This window comes from Mytilus californianus, unplaced genomic scaffold (genome assembly GCF_021869535.1).
Source record: "Mytilus californianus isolate M0D057914Y unplaced genomic scaffold, xbMytCali1.0.p SCAF_28, whole genome shotgun sequence".
Lineage (NCBI taxonomy): Eukaryota > Metazoa > Mollusca > Bivalvia > Mytilida > Mytilidae > Mytilus > Mytilus californianus.
In genome coordinates, this window is record NW_026262677.1 from 1814878 (window position 1) to 1829766 (window position 14889).

The following is a 14889-nucleotide window of genomic DNA, read 5'->3' on the forward strand; positions in this document are numbered from 1 at the left end:
TAAGTTGATAAAATCAATACCTCTGCTAAAATATTTAGTTTTTAGAAAATGACGTTTATGATCTTCAGGTTTGTCGATACACGGGAACAGCCTATGGTGGCAAAAAGCTGTAATCATACGCGAATATTCATACAGCGGGCTGAAGAAAGAGATGGTGTCACACTCCTTGAAAATATCATGTAATTTAAGCCTCTTTCAACTGATTTTTATAGTTCGTTCTTATGTTGTACCGATACACCACTGTCCCAGGTTAGGGGGAGGGTTGGGATCCCGCTAACATGTTTAACCCCGCCACATTCTTTATGTATGTGCCTGTCCCAAGTCAGGAGCCTGTAATTCAGTGGTTGTCGTTTGTTTATGTGTTACATATTTGTTTTTCGTTCATTTTTTGTACATAAATTAGGCCATTAGTTTTCTCGTTTGAATTGTTTACATTGTCATTTCGGGGCTTTTTATAGCTGACTGTGCGGTATGGGCTTTGCTCATTGTTGAAGGCCGTACGGTGACCTATAGTTGTTAATTTCTGTGTCAGTTGGTCTCTTGTGGAGAGTTGTCTCATTGGCAATCATACCACTTCTTCTTTTGTATATTTGAAAAAGTTATACACAAACATTATACCTGTGAAGTTATAATGCAATATGAACGCATTTTTAGATGTTCAGGATAACGCATTATTCAATTGAAAGATATAGCTGAAGTGGACAGCTTTTTTGTTTTGGTGTAAACAATATTTTATTATGAATAATACAAGTATAATTATAAACACATTCACGATTAGGATTCAGAAACAAGCAACAAGTGCTTATATTAATCCGTCTCCTTTTTTTTTTAACAATATACCCTTGTTTTGTGTTTATTTGCAAAACGTTCTGTATATGTACTTATTTTCGCGGTGTATTTATTTTCACGAATTTCGCGGTAGGTTTATGTTTGCGAAAATAAATACACGCAAAATTCAAATGCAGATTTAATGCATATAAAATTATAAAATACATATTACTGGAAATATTAACTGTACATGCATGTTCACCTTGTTGGCATTAGTTAACTTCAACTGAACCGTGTAACTGTTAATACAACACCATAAGTATCCGCAAAAAAGTACTTATACTGTACTTTTTAATACGAACTTCTAAAACAAAAAACACTACTTCTCAATTTTATTAAGTCAGAAATATTTATCACGGATCCAATATGTTCTCTCCGACTGTGATAACTGATATGAACAGTAAAACAGAATGTGACATTATCAATGACATGTCTACACAGGTGTGCTGTAAATGTTTCATTTAAGTGTGGTAGCGGTATGACCTGCATTGAATTTCCCAAGATTTTTTTATTGATTTCGTTTTTCAAAATTCCCTGTCATGTGCAGGACACACAAATAAATGATATGAGTGGCTGAAACATGCTTTGAGTGCCCAACTCTTCCCTGACACGGAAATTTGCATTATATTTTGGCCTATTTCTCTTTTTTAAGCAATGTTGGCGACTAAATTTTGGGGGTTTCAAAAAACTGGTTTGTACTTATATGAGAAACACGCCCGATGCCACATGTGTAGCAGAATCTGCTAACCGTTCCAAAGCATGTGATCACTCTAGGTTTTTTTTTGGTAGGCTTCGTGTTTCTCAGTCTTTCTATGTTTAGTTTTGTATACTAGTACTGTAGTTTGTCTGTCGATTTTTGCCACGGCGTTGTCAGTTTGTTTTCAACTTATGAGTTTGCATGTTCCTTTTGTACCTTTGACCTCTCGTCCAGAGGTGTTGCACAATATATACGTATGCACGTATACTATATGGGTTGTTTTGTATAAAATAAAGTATAATATTGTACTAAGCACCTTGCGAGAACATTTAAAGGAAATAAATATCTTCTTCTTATACGTGTACATCTATAGATAAAGTAAGTATATATAATACTAGTGTTTTTAATCTTATTACACATATTATCAATATATAAAAGAGAGGCGAAATGTACAAAAGGGACATGCAAACTCATAAGTTGAAAATAAACTGACAACGTCATGACTAAAAAAAAAGAATACAAAGAGTTGGTCTGTAAGTTTGGCTGTACTAGTAGAAAACTTATTTCAAACGGAATAGTACATCCTAAATTTTACGGTGATGTTGTAAACCGAGCCCGGAAATTTAGATACGATCCGGGTAGACTTATCAATCCTTTAAATAAACTTCTTCTAAAAGGTTACCTATTCAACACTGTAATTTAATCTTTGAATATTGTTTTTATTGGTATAAATATTGATTTTGTTTTCAGTAAATTAAAACCATACTAATATTACACATATGTACTTTCACGGTACTACAATCTGTCGATACCTATAGTTTGGCATTGCACAAGGTCATATTTTTCACTGACTGTTAATGACGTCTTTACACTAAACCCATTGGATGTTGGATGTGTACTGATTGATATTTTAGTCTTAGGTGCATGATTTCTTTTTAGTTGTTATTGGCTTTGAACTAGCTGTCAGTAACTGCGAGTACTCTCAGATCTGTACTTAGTGTCTTTTTGTTTTGGGGATGTATAAGTACCCGTCCACGTCCACTCAGTGGTTTTGTTAGAATTATCTCAATTTGAATCCATCTGATGAGTTAAGCCTTTTTCAACTGTTTTTTATAGTTAATTATTATGTTATGCTGTTACACTACTGTCCCAGGTTATGGGGAGGGTTGTGCGATCACAACCATTTTTAACCCCGCCACATTTTGTATGTGCCTGTCCCAAGTTAGGAGCCAGTAGTTCAGTGGTTTTGTTCATGTCTGTCATATTCATATTTGCTTTTCGTACATTGTTTTGTTATAAATTAGACTGTTAGTTTTTTTAATTGAATTGTTTCATATTTGTCATGTCGGAGCCTTTTATAGCCAACCAAACGGTATGGATTTTTCTCATTGTTGAAGGCCGTACGGTTGTCTATAATTGCTTACATCCTCTTCATTTGAACTTTGGTGGATAGTTGTCTCATTGGCAACCATACCACATCTCCTTATTTTTATAACAATACACAATATAGAAAGTTAAATAGATATAAAAAGATGTGGTATGAGTGCCAATGAGACAACTCTCCATCCAAATCACAAACTGTAAAAGTAATCCATAATAGGTCAAAGTACGGCCTTTAAAACGGAGCCTTGGCTCACACCGAACAACAAGCTATAAAGGGCCCCCAAAACGACTAGTATAACACCATTCAAACAGGAAAACCAACGATTTAATTTATACAAAAAAAACGAGAAACGAAAAACACTAATGAACCACATCAACAAACGACAACCATTGAACATCAGGTTCCTGACTTAGGACAGGTGCAAACAAATGCAGCGGGTTTGAACGTTTTATCTGGAGCCAACCGTCACCCTAACCTTATACAGTGGTGTAACAATACGACATAAAAGGACACACTATAAAACATTAACTAAAAAAAGGCTCAACTCATCAATGTATGAATACTAAAAGATTTTAAACAAAAGTTAGACAATGAAAACCAAATTACCAAATAGTTAAATTATAAACCACAGAAAAATATATCAAAGACAAAACCAGTATGAAATAATTTTGCCAAACAACCGGTCACTTATGGACTACTCTAAAATAGCTTGTTGAGAAGGATCTTTTATGTGCAAAGAGCGTGATACTGCCTGAACACGGGACCTCGGATTTAACGTCTCCATCCGACGGACATAAAGACTGAGCAACACGAACCCCACCAAAAACTTGGGGTGATCCTAGGTGCTTCACATGTGGCTCCCGTCGTGTTGATAGTGTTAGTACAAACTTGGTAATAAATCTAATTCGGTGGATCACATTCGGGTTAAGGGGACGGGATTTTAGTTACGACATTTGAAACATATTCGCTATCATCTGTGAAACGCATATTCCATCATGATCAACCAACTCGTGATGACGTCCGTAAAATTTACGAAGGGATGATTTCAACTTCACCATTTGGAGCTCTTGGTTTAATAGCTTCCTTACATGTATGATAGCAACTCTCTTATCAAGGAAATATTGATAGGAAATACAAGCCCTAGAATATCGTATCAATTGGGAGATATATACTCCGTATGCAGGCTGCTGGAATGTTGCTACATAGAAATGAAAAGTTCACAATTTGGAAGCTGAAATCATCTCTTTTGTGGTAAAGTTTTGTTTTCAACCGACCCTCATTGTCAATGTCTAGATGCGAGTTAAGATATGAGGCAAACTTAACTGTATATGTTGTATCCTTTATCTCAATTTCGATGGAATAGATGCGTTTTACATAGTCACCAAATTTTAAATCATTAAGTGAGAGAACATCATCAATATAGCGGAAAGTAAAAGTACATGAGAACAAAAAGGATACGGGACTGTGCATAATGCAACACAAAAACATGCATTCAGATTTAACATCGTGATTATCAATATGTTTGGAGTCCCATAACAATAACCGAGCTCTGATCGGCCCTAACAATAATAGAGTTATCATATCCAAGGGAGCAGTTTAATGTCAAAATAAAAATTATAAACTAATAGATATACAGAGACAAGGACATATTATTCTTAATACTAAGGATTTTCTTATCCAAGACATATAACCTTAGCCGTATTTGGCACAACTTTTTGGAACTTTTGGTCCTCAATGCTCTTCAACTTTGTACTGGTTTTGGCTTTCGTACTTTTTTTATCTGAGCGTCACTGGTTAGTCTTGTGTGGACGAAACGCGCGTCTTGCGTATTAAATTTAAAACCTGGTACCTTTTGTTAGCTATTATTCGTATGTTTCTCTGTCCTATATGTTCTCCCATTTATTTGTATTGTAGTCCTGTCATGTGATGTTGTCATTTTAATGTTATATTTAACATTGCCATAAAAGCGGGAGGTTTGGCTAGCCACAAGACCAGGTTCAACCCACCATTTTTTTCTTAAAATGTCCTGTACCAAGTCAGGAAAATGGTCATTGTTATATTATAATTCGTTTCTGTGTGTGTTACATTTTAATGTTGTGTTTCTGTTGTGTCGTAGTTCTCCTCTTATATTTGATGTGTTTCCCTCAGTTTCAGTTTGTAACCCGGATTTGTTTTTTTCTCAATCGATTTATGAATTTCGAACAGCGGTATACTACTGTTGCCTTTATTTGATATCGTTTGGTTTTAAATGTTATGTTTTTATTCGAAATCATGTTCTAATAACCTCACTGAGCCTTATACAATAACTAACTCACCAATACATGTGCCGTTGACATCCTCGTGGTTATTGCAACAAAACCATGTTTCTTTTCCTGTACTGAAATGAAAACGTTATACACGATATTACTTTTTAGATACCTTTCTGGGCAAACTTTGACACACAAATATTAATATTTTCCCATATAAAAACAACCTGCATCTTGAATAACAGCTGAACTATTGGGATCTTTTATTTCAAACAAACCCTGTTAGTGTTTATTAAGTGAATCGTGAATTCTGTATATTCTATCATTGTAATCATAGAACCATGTTGCCTATACTGGGTTAAGGTCAACTTCACATTCCCGACCGATGTATTGAGTACCTATTAATTTTATAACATTGAACTTGATCATGCAGTAAAGGATACAACAGATACAGCTAAGTCTGCTTTGTATCTTGACTTGCATCTAGAAATTGACAATGATGCTTGGTTTAAAAAACCTTTACGACAAAAGGGACGATTTCATCTTCCCAATTGTGAACATTCCAGCAGCACCATCATATGGAGTATATATCTCACAGTTGAAACGATATTCAAAGATTTGCATTTTTTCCTTGATAGAGGATTGCTGCTTACAAAGGAAGCTAATAAACCAAGAGTTACAAATGATGAAGTTGAAATCATCCCTTAATAAATTTTACGGACGCAATCACGAGTTGGTTGACATTTCTTACCGATATAACATGTTACTTTTATTATTCTTCCCTTAGTTTATTTATTTTGTATTTTACATTGTGTCATAGGTCAAATTTATTTATTCAGTGTATGTTCAATGGTGTTAATATGTCCTTTGATTGAGTTAAGCTATTTCAGTTGATATTTTATAGTGTGTCTTTTTATGTTGTGATGTTACACTATTGTTTCAGAAAAAGGGTGAAGGTTTGGTACCATTAAAACGTTTAAACCCGCTGCATTTGTTTGCACCTGTCCTAAGTCAGGAATCTGATGTTCAGTAGTTGTCGTTTGTTGATGTGGTTCATAAGTGTTTCTCGTTTCTCGTTTTTTATATAGATTAGACCGTTGGTTTTCCCGTTTGAATGGTTTTACACTAGTAATTTTTTGAGGGCTTTTATAGCTTACTGTTCGGTGTGAGCCAAGGCTCCGTGTTGAAGACCGTACTCTGACCTATAATGGTTTACTTTTATAAATTTTGACTTGGATGGAGAGTTGTCTCATTGGCACTCATACCACATCTTCTTATATCTATGTATAGACAAACTGTTTCACGGATGACGACGGATATGCTACAATTGTCGTAACAACAAACCCGTCCTCTTTTCCACTAATTAGACTATTTTTTACTTACATGAGCAACACGACGGGTGCCACAAGTGAAGCCAGATCTGCCTAACCTTCCGGAGCACTTGAGATTACCCTTGTTTTTGGTGGGGTTCATGTATATAGTTTTCTATGTGTTTTTTGTGTACTGTTGTTTGTTTTTTGGTCTTTTGGCCTTTTTTTTAAATTGACGTTCTTAGTTCATTTTCGACTTGTGAGATTGAATGTCTCTTTGGTATCTTTCGCCTCCTTCTTATTGTTTCAAAAAGACAAGTAAACTGTTTTTGTCTACAATGTTAACTTACTAAATTAACTATTTCTTTCTGTGTAATTAAGCAATTATTAAAAGAGAACAGTGGATAAACCCGCGAATCCTAAGATCAAATTAATTTTCTGCCAAGATGATTAGATATATGATACAAAGTTCAGACAATACTCGGTGTTCTTTACAACTGTACTTATTTTCTACAAATAAAAGGTTTTAACTTCATGAATTATATGCGAATTTAAATGCAAAAAATAATTGTTTGTTACAAAAATCAAACAATACTTATAAAGCTCATAAAATGAAGATTGAGGAAACATAATCTGGATAAAATGCTGCAGAAATTAAATAAGAAAATAAATACTTATTCGCGAATCATTTGTTGGCTTTTCAAAAATTGTGAATAAATGATTTTTATATCATATGAAAAATCTGAACCATAACAAGTCTCGTTAATAGTTTTTTTTTAATCTAAAACATCTTTATTGCGCTTTTCGTTGCTGTTATAATTTGTTAAGAGTTTAGTTTCAGAAGTTTTTGAAAATTCAGTTCTTCTGTTCAGGCATTTACCATGCAGGCAATCCTGTACTGTTCAGACGGTTCAGAATATTGTATTATCGTACAGTTAAATAAAAACAACTGAACAGTCTGAGCATTAAACAGATCTTTATTGATTGCAATTAGAATTTATGAATAGTACTAATAGGTATGAACAATTGACTAAAAATAGTCGTTTCAGTTCAATATTGGTTTACTAGTGGGACCCTTTTTACCAAAATAATTTTTTATTTGAAGCAAAATATAATCATATTTTATCAATTTATGTACCAGTCTTTAAATGCATGAAAAGTCAACCCAGGATCGTGGATATGTAAAAATAATTATTTTTCATATCATGTTTATTTTTTTTATGTTTGTATTATCATAGGTAAGGAACATGTAGTGTGACAGAATATATATATTGTCAATTCATTTATTGCTATTTTATCTCCTATTATTTGATAGACAGTAAATTGTATTAATTTTATTTGAAACTGTGCTTTTTTCTGTTAGCATAGTATGTTATGTCTTAACAATTTAAATGTATAAAAAGTAAGATCGAACATTACGATGTCCGCTTTCCTATTGTGGAGGGCTCATTTTTAAGCAGTAACTTATTAACCATATGTGGATTCTTAAAAACTCCAAAGAACTTCTGGATAATTTTAAATCTCAATATTTCTCTGAAATTAACTCTATCAAAACTTTTGATTTTCAATCATGAGTAAAATAAGAAAAATACAGAATTTTTCAAGAAAAATTCAAATCGGAATGTCCCATATCAAATGGAAAAATCAAAAGCTCAAACACATCAAACGAATGGTTAAAGACTGTCATATTCCTGACTTGGTACAGGCATTTCTTTATCTAGAAAATTATGGTTTAAACCTGGTGTTATAGCTAGCTAAACCTCTCAATTGTATGACAGTCGCATAAAATTCCTTTAAATTGACAATGTGTGAAAAAACAAAGAGACATAATAGGTAAACATGTCAAAAATAGGAATACAGCCGTCAACATTGTGTTATAATCTTATTCACTATAAAAACAAAGAAATGTGTCAACGAAGAAAAAAAAAAAGGCTGAGACGATGTGTTTGTGTCTCATATCAAGAGCGACATGTCTTTGCGACTTTTGATATTTTGATATTAGAACAGTCGTGTGATCTGTCTATTAACTCATTGCTTATATTCCGAATCGTCGAATATTGTACCATGGTGGACTCGCATGGTGAGAGTCATAATTTAAGAACGTTAAGTAGCGTTGTTTTATAGATTTGTTGTTGGAACTAAGTCAATGTTTATTTTTAATTTCTGATGTGTATGTAGCGCTTTATAAGTAGTCCATTCTCACTTTAGATTATGCTTACAAATATCTTTTTCAAAAATGCTTAAACAAATATACAAAACTTTTACAAAGCAACAAGCTGAATTAAAATCATGCAAATCAAGAAAGTCCACACTGTAAAAATGAAATGAGAAACAAAATAATTTTAAACCATTTATAGAATGGCAGAATAAGAGGAGCTGCAGTCTCCGAATTTTAGTACTTAAGATTTTACATGATAAGTTTTTAAAAAATTAAAGTAACGTTAATTATCATGGCGATTCTGATGATCTGCAAGGATTAGCAGTTACTGTAGACGCAAATACAGTTAAGGTATCTACACATGGAGAACAAAAATATGCTGAAATTTAGGATATTCCTTCTTTTCTAAAAGGATTTTTTTTTGTACTTAGATATCAAAAATAATTATATTTTTTGAATTTCGATACGTAATGTGTTTTTCAAAATATTAACTTGGGGGGCTATAACTGTATATAATTAAAAATTGTATTCAGACCTCTAGATGCCATATATTCGAATATCCCTTTGGTGTCGCCCGCCTTTCTTTTACAGGTTGTTGGGAGCTGTCTCATTGACTTGAACACCACAATTCTCCTTTATACCATAACAACCATTTGGGTTAAGTTAAAATCGTTGAAAATTAGAAAATAATAACGAATTTAGTGACAAAAAATAATGCCGCGTAAATTGTTAATGTCTTTTCTCTGTATTGTTATTCTTGCTGAAAACGCAATTCCAAATATACTGTTTTAGGACTTTTAACGGTGCCTGTACATTATGCATGGTATGGTTTATGCTGGTCTGTTTTAGTTGTATATATAGCTCTCGAAAGCTTTAAAAGTTTAACTGTCTCAGCTTTTGACCTTGTTGTAATTCTAGTAACAAAGATTCTAAAAGATATCAATGGGTACTATACGCTAACAAACGAATTCTCCTATTTGTAATTTAACTTGGTTTTATTATACAAAACACAAATATCCCATTACCTCAGTCGAGAAATGAAACGCAAAGACGTTATATCATATTAATTGTTATTTAAGGGGAAATATGTCCCGAAAACATTTATATCTTTTCACATGTAAGTAAATAAGGTGATTTTTCTTCTATATTCATTCATTGTTCTTATGTAATCATAGTTTACCTGTCATATTCGGAACATTTTCCTTTTAGTGAAGATTCCACTTCATTTATTATCAACATTAGACTTACGAATATAATCATGGCAATGATATTTTTATAACACATTATGCTAGTATGATAATATTTGAGGTTTAATGTTAGCCTAATCAGGAAACATATCATAGCAATAAAGTGTTTTAGGAAGTTAACGTTATTGGAAATATGTTTGCTGTTCTTTCCGGTTGAAAAATTGATCAATTTGTACATTCACTAAATTTAATACAGAGTCATTCAATAAATAAATATAAACATGGTTTCAGAGTTATAAATTATTGATAAACTAGTATACACTGTCGTGTTACGTTTGCCACATGTGCCACATGTGGAGCAGGATCTGCTTACCCTTCCGGAACACCTGAGATCACCCCCAGTTATTTTGTGTGGGTCGTGTTGCTTAGGTTTTAGTTTTCTATCTTGTGTCTTGTTTATTATTGTTTGTCTTTGTATTTTTCAGCCATGGCGTTGTCAATGGTGATATTGAATATCTTTACCGACGCTGTAGTGATTTGGTTGACCGTTTAGAATAATTTCGTCAATGTCATTTATTCATACATTTTTTCTTGTCTTACGGGATAAAAATGAACTCATAAAGCGCAACGGTGCTCTGATTTATCATCCACCATGCGAATCTACACTTAGTCTTAATGTAACCATCGGTTAAACAACAAAGAAGACTAAGATTCTTGTAACTTAAGCTTAAGACCGCGAAATCATGTCGGTAGTGAGTTGAAACAGAGATGACAAACACAAAGGGCAGAGAATTTGCAACAGCTAAGAAATGCAAATTTGACAGTTTGAACTTTGACCTCATTATGTTTGTTATAGAATCTAGTTTGAGGTCTTCAATCTGTGTCAACATCGATGAAAGGATCAATATATCAGGTCAAACGTTAGTTTCGGTAGTATCTATGATCTCAAGTGTATGACGTGATACAAGCACCAACTAAAATGGGTTATTGGGGAATGTTATAATGTAATTGAAAATTGAAGATCTTTGCGATATGAATTTTCTTTTGGTCTTTGAGAAGGAAACAAAAGAAATGATGTTATTTCTTTCTTTGTAGATTTTCCAACACTGTGACGAAACACTCTGGCAGAGCAAAAAAAAATGAAAAACCATACAAACAAAAAACAAAAAGAAACAAAACAACAAAAACAAAACAACAAAAACAAAAACAAAGAAAACAACTAAACAAAAGACATTGAAACTTGCACTTGTACAGTAGGAGATTCCATTTGTGCTGTTGTCAGTAATTAAATGTTCATTAACTTATTATGAGTCTAAGTTGCGGTAGAAGTAGGAAAGGGAATTACTGGAACAATATAATCATGACATTAAGACTATTTTAAATAATTTTTGCTGGAAAAGAATTACCTTTAGTAATAAAAGCATGACCTTTGTTATCAAAATAAGGTTAAACGAAGAGAAACAAAAACATTTATCACTGTCACATTTTGCATTGCCAAAATGCAGCTTATCTGAAAAGTCTTTGATTGGTTATATCCAGCTGTGACATTGTTTTGGTTTTTGGTAAGAATTTTTATTTGTAATAGGGATGTTACACTTTACTGTTTGTATGTAATTGAGTTTCGAAAGGTACAGTACATTTGAATATTTCTATCTAAATGGTAGAAAGTGATCGATTGAAACATTATGACATGTCGATATTCTAAAATCGCGTTGCGCATCGTTGCGTCTAAATAACACGCAGAGTTTTGAATAAAAAGAAAATGCCAAGATAAATGGCTTTCTTGCAGGAAAAGAAAAAAAAGGAAATTCAGCTGGAAAATTATTTTCTAATACGTTAGCTTTATATTAAGATAATAACACAATGGTGACTGCTGTACCCCTATTTTTGACATTTTAATCAATTATATCTGTTAATTTTGCTTACACATCGTTGTCAATATAATATTAATGGTATTTGATGTGACTGCCATAAAAGTGAGAGGGTTAGCTAGCACCAAAACCAGGTTTAATCCACCATTTTCTACATAAGAAAACGCCTGTATTCCCGGGCTTGTATTTCCTATCATGATTTCCTTGATATAGGGTTGCTGCTCACAAAGAAGCTATTAAACCAAGAGTTCCAAATGGTGAAGTTGAAATCATCCCTTCGTAAATTTTACGGACGCCATCACGAGTTGGTTGACCGTTAAGGAATATCCGTTTCACAGATGATATCGGATATGCTCCTTATGTCGTAACTACAATTCCGTTCCCTTTTCACGAATGTGACCTACCGAATTAGACTATTGAACGGGTTTGTAATAACATGAGTAACACGACGGGTGCCACATGTGGAGCAGGATCTGCTTACCCTTCCAGAGCACCTGAGATCACCCCTTGTTTTTGGTGGGGTTCGTGTTGCTTAGTCTTTAGTTTTTTTATGTTGTGTCTTGTGTACTGTTGTTTGTCTGTTTGTCTTTTTTTTTGTTTGCCATGGCGTTGTCGGTTTATTTTCGATCTATGAGTTTGAATGTCCCTCTTGTATCTTTCGCCCCTCTTCCGTACCTAGAAAGGAATATGACAGTTGATACATTCGTTTGATGTGTTTGAGCTTTTGATTTTGCCATTTGATTAGGGACTTTCCTTTTTGAATTTTCCTCGGAGTTCTGTATTTTTGAATGAACACATGAATTAGGCGTGTTCAGTAATTAAAAGGAAAACAATATAAACATTGAAAGTGAAACAAGGGTAAACCATTTGATTGACTGATTCGATCCACAATAACTCATTCTTATGCAAGAAAAACGATGATTAACTCATATTTTTAACCTATATTATAAAATCAAACAGACCAAAAATATCTGATCGCACGAGTTCGCTATCTATTTATATCAACATTCATGTTTATATTAGGTTATATAACCGTGGGCATTTTTTAAAGGTCAGCTCGATAGTTAATTAGATGGCGTCTGGAATGAAATACACACGAAATGCTCTTACATATTATCGAGCCCATGCATTGTAAATTCTTTATTTCAGACTTTTTATAATTTGGATATACTTTTTAGTATGTTATAAATCAAATATGAGAATTTAAGTCAAATCGGTGAACATGAATTTGACAGATAATGCCCCTTTACAAAAAATAAGACAGGAATACACGCGGCAGTGAACTTTAGGAATCACATTAACATAACTGAAGAGATAAAAATTGAGTTCATGTAAGTATAGTAATTTATGTTGATCTCTCCTTGATTTTTTTCTTTACTCACACTTTTTTTTTATATCTTTTCTCCGTAGACGAAGTCATATCATTCAATAAATGTCAGCTAAGTAATATGACAATAAACCGGTTAAAATTTCAGACTAGTACTGTGGATGTGTAAGGGATCTGATCTTTTGCAAAAATCAAAGTCAATGGAGACATTGAATACAGAAGCGATGCACCAATGCATTGTGGTAGATTGTAGAGGAGAGACTTAATATACCTAAGAAATAATCAAGCATGACTAGATCTTCTCAGACTTGATGAATATATGCTAGTTAACTTTTGGTTTTTGACTGCCCGTTTGGTACATGTATATTCGGTGTCTTTTTTCATTGTTATATGACGTTAACCCTCTCTTTTCACCCATAAGGATAGTTTCTGGCTAGAACTATAATCGAAAGTTGTACTTTAAATCTTTAGGATTTTGGTTTTCCTTTGTTGAGACAACTAAGTATCCATGTTGTTTTTATAAGTTTGATGGCAGAATATTTACAAATCAAAATTAGAAAAAAATCAATAGTTGTTTAAACATTAATATATATTTCAACAGTTTTAATATACATCTGGCAAAATAAAAATAAAAAACACTGTATAGTCATTGATATTTGTAAAACCTGATTTTATATATTAAGTTAAAATATAACAATCATACCGATTTTAATTCAATACATTTCCCCTGACTCTAAAATCACTTTACAGACTAACATATATTCCGTTACTTTTCAAGTCGCAATTTCATCCCTTTATGACTCAAAGTTACTTATTGTACAGATATGAATTTATTAATTATTGGTTGCTTAACGTCCATAGCCAAATATTCCATGCATCTTCAGGACGAGAACAAATAAACAATAAAACAATAGGTCCGTCCTGTGATAGGGGCAGTCCGGGATTAACGTCGGGTTTTTGGACTACCACGGGACAATGAGGGTATAATGGATAAGGACAGAAATTAAATCTTGCAACAGACCACCTATGACCACTAACAGAGATGTTGCAAGGGTTCTTAACGTGCAAAGAGCTTGGCATTATCTTTATACGAGGCATCAGATTTTACGTCCCCATTCTGATGGGATGTTGCTGCGAACTTGATACATCCCACAAAACCAAACGGACGCCCTACTTTGGCACTTGACTCAAGCTAGCGAACAATTGTAGCGAACAATTATGAGATTTAACTAAAAACCACAATTTCACAAAAGACGATCACGTATTTTTCGAACTAGCGAACAATTTTTCAAACCTAGCGAACAATTATGTATATGTATATATTAGTTTATTTCGGACCAATTTATAGAGATTGTGACGGGCAACGACTATATAGGTGATGTAGGGGAGACATTAGTGTATTGTTTAGGAAAAACTCAAGAATTGTTTATGTTCCAAAATCTAAAATTAGGCTAAAAAAACTAAAATTGACAAAATGAAATTAGTGGGATACGGCAGTTTAAGTTAATTTTGGACCAATTTATAGAGATTGGGACGGACAACGACTATATATGTGTTGTAGAAGAGACATTCGCGCAACGTTTAGGAAAAACTACAGAATAGTTTATGTTCGAAAATCTGAAGTTAGGCTAGAAAAACTAAAATTGACAAAATTAAATTAGGGGGTAGGGCAGAATAAGTTAATTTTGGACCAAATCATAGAGATTATGAAGGGCATCAGCTATAAAGGTGTTGTAGAGGAGACATCGCATCGTTAAGGAAAAACTTCAGAGTGGTTTATATTCGAAAATCTTAAGTTAGGCTGAAAAAAACTAAAATTGACAAAATTAGATTAGGTGGTAGGGCAGTTTAGGTTAATTTTGGACCAATTTATAAAGATTG